The sequence below is a fragment of the Muscardinus avellanarius genome (genome assembly GCF_963383645.1).
Source record: "Muscardinus avellanarius genome assembly, chromosome: 17".
In the NCBI taxonomy this organism is placed as follows: domain Eukaryota; kingdom Metazoa; phylum Chordata; class Mammalia; order Rodentia; family Gliridae; genus Muscardinus; species Muscardinus avellanarius.
The window spans coordinates 43,858,469-43,861,437 of record NC_137803.1 but is presented as its reverse complement, the minus strand read 5'-3'; positions in this window follow the sequence as shown (position 1 = coordinate 43,861,437).

Sequence of the window (2,969 nt, the reverse complement as noted above, 5' to 3'; positions counted from 1 at the left end):
ACAAGCTTCCACCTACACACATCATAATGAAGTTCAGAGTGATAGGGGCATATGTGCACAGAACATTTGGTGAGCGGTTCTAGCTCTTACCCCACTTCCTTCCCGTCTCCTTACATGAAATTGAGGTTAATACTGATAATTTCATATATAGCACCAATTGAAGTGTTTCCTTTCTCAACTTTCCCTCACTCCCTTTCCTAGACACTGTCCCATCGTCCCGTTGAGGTTTCTCTTCTTTATCTGTAGTCCCTCTTATACCCAGTTTCTCTCCAGCTTCCATATATGAGAGAAAACATATGACCCTTCCTTTTTCTTTCAGTAGTGGGGATAGAATGCAGGGGCATTCTACCTCCAAGCGACACCCCCAGCCTTCTTCTTTTTTTTTTTTTTAATATTCTTTATTTTGAATCGGTCTCACTGAGTTGCAAAGGACCTCACTAAGTAGTTGAGGGTGTCCTCGAACCACGATGATCCTGTCTCAGCCTTTCCTTTCTGAGACGGGTTCATTTCACTTAGCTTATGTTCTCGTCTCTCATTCTTCAATTTCACTGACTCTACATCTCCTTCAAGACCCTTAGACCAGCCAAGGCTGGACCCCAGCAATTTTCTAGCTCCATCCATTTTTCTGTAAGTGATGTGACTTTTTTCTTCTTCATGGCCAAGTAGAATTCAGTATGTATAGCCCATAATTTGTTAATCCACTAATCTGTTGGCTGCTAGCTGTTTCCATAATTTGGCTATTATGAATTATGTTGCTAGAAACAATAGGTGTGGTGGTGCACACCTGTAATCCCAGTATTTGGGAGGCTGAGATAGTAGGAGTGCAGGTTTGAGGCCCACAATTTAACGAGACCCTTAGAAACTTAGTGAGAACCTGTTTCAAAATAAAAGAGCCGGGCATAGTGGCATATGTTTGTAATCCCAGTAGTTGGGAGGCTGAGACAGGAAGATAGCAGGTTCACAGTCAGCCTCAGCTACTTAGTGAGACCCTGTTTCAAAATAAAGGATTAAAAAATAGGGCTGGGGCTGTAGCTTGGAGGAGGAATGCCTGTGTTCCATTCCCAGTATCACAAAAAAAAAAAAACAAACAAAATGAAACTACAATGAGAGAACCAGATGTGATGGCATACACCTGTAAACCCAGTACTTGGGAGGCTGAGACAGGAGGATTGTGCAGGTTCACAGTCAGCCTCAGCTGCTTAGTGAGGCTCTCTGCAACCTAGTGAGACCCTATTTCAAAATAAAGAATTAAAAATAAGGCTTGGGGTGTAGCTCAAAGGTAGAATGCCCCTGCTTTATTCTCCAGTTTTAAATAAATAAATAAATAAATAAATAAATAAATAAATAAATAAATAAAATATGGCCAGAGGTATAGCTTGGAGGTAGAATGCCACTAGATTTCATTCCAGTACAAAATCAGAACAAAACAAAAGCCCCAGAAAGAAAAATGGAAAGCCGGGCGTGGTGGCGCACGCTTGTAATCCCAGCATTTGGGAGGCTGAGACTGGAGGATCATGGTTCGTGGACAGCCTCAGCTACTTAGTGAGGCCCTCTGCAACTCAGTGGGACCCGGTTTCAAAATAAAGAATAAAAAATAGGGCAGGGGTTGTAGCTTGGAGGTCATATGCCCCTGGGTTCCATCTGCAAAAAAAAAAAAAAAAAGAACATGGATATGCATCTATCACTACAATGTGTGTGTGTGTGTGTGTGTGTGTGTGTGTGTGTGTGTGTGTGTGTAACTGGGGATTGAACTCTGGGGCATTGTACCTACAAACTATACCCCCAGCCCTATTTTATATTTTTATTTTAAAACAGGGTCTCACTAGGCTGTTAAGAGTCTCACTGTTTGCTGAGGCTATCCTCAAACCTGTGATCCTCCTGTCTCAGCCTCCCAAGTAGTAGGATTATAGGTGTGTTCCACCACACCCAGCTTTACTACAGTATTATGATTTCAGTTCCTTTGGAAAGATATGCAGGAGTGGTAAGGCTGGGTCATCTTCTGAGAACCTGCACACTGCTCTCCAGAGCAACCACACTGATGTGCAGCGGCACCAAGAGTGTATAAGGGCTCCTGTGCCCCACGTCTCTCCAGTCTCTCCAGCAGTCATTATTGTTTGTATGCTTCATGATTGCCATTCTAACCGGGATTGGATGGAATCTCGGTGTAATTTTATTTTGTATCTCTCTGCTCATAATGTTGAACATGTTTTACATATTTATTGGCCATTTGTATTTCTTCTTTTGTGAAATGTTTCTTTAGTTCAATTGCCCATTTTATATTTATTTGTTTATTTACTTATTTGTGGTATTAGGTATGGAACCCAGGGGTCTTCTACCTCCGGGTTACATCCCTAATCTATTTTATACTTTATTTGGAAACAGGGATTTCACTAAGTTGTAGAGTACCTCTCTAAGTAGCTGAGGTTGCCTTCAAACCTGCAATCTTCCTGTCTCAGCCTCCCAAGTACTGGGATTACAAACATGAACCACCATACTTAGTCGTTCCAAAATTAGCATTTTTTTTTGTGGTACTGGACATGGAACCCAGGAACATTCTACCTCCAACCTACATACCCAGTCCTATTTTTATATTATTTATTTTGAAATAGGGTCTCACTAAATTGCAAAGGGCTTCACTAAGTAGCTGTGGTTGGCTGCAAACTGCAATCCTCCTGCCTCAGCCTCACAAGTACTGGGATTACAAGCGTGTGCCACCACACCTGGCTTCAATTGCCCATTTTAAAAATTTCTTTCTTTTTTTTTGTGGTATTAGAAATTGAACCCAGGGGCATTCTATCACTGAACTATACCCCCATCCCTTTCTTTTTTAAATTTGAAACAGGGCCTCACTAAGTTGTGGACTGTGTTAGACAGACATTCATCTACAAATTCATAATCTCTGAGTCATTGTTTAAATATTGCTTAATATTTATCCTTCAGTTTTCTAGTCTCTAGCATATTGTTCATAA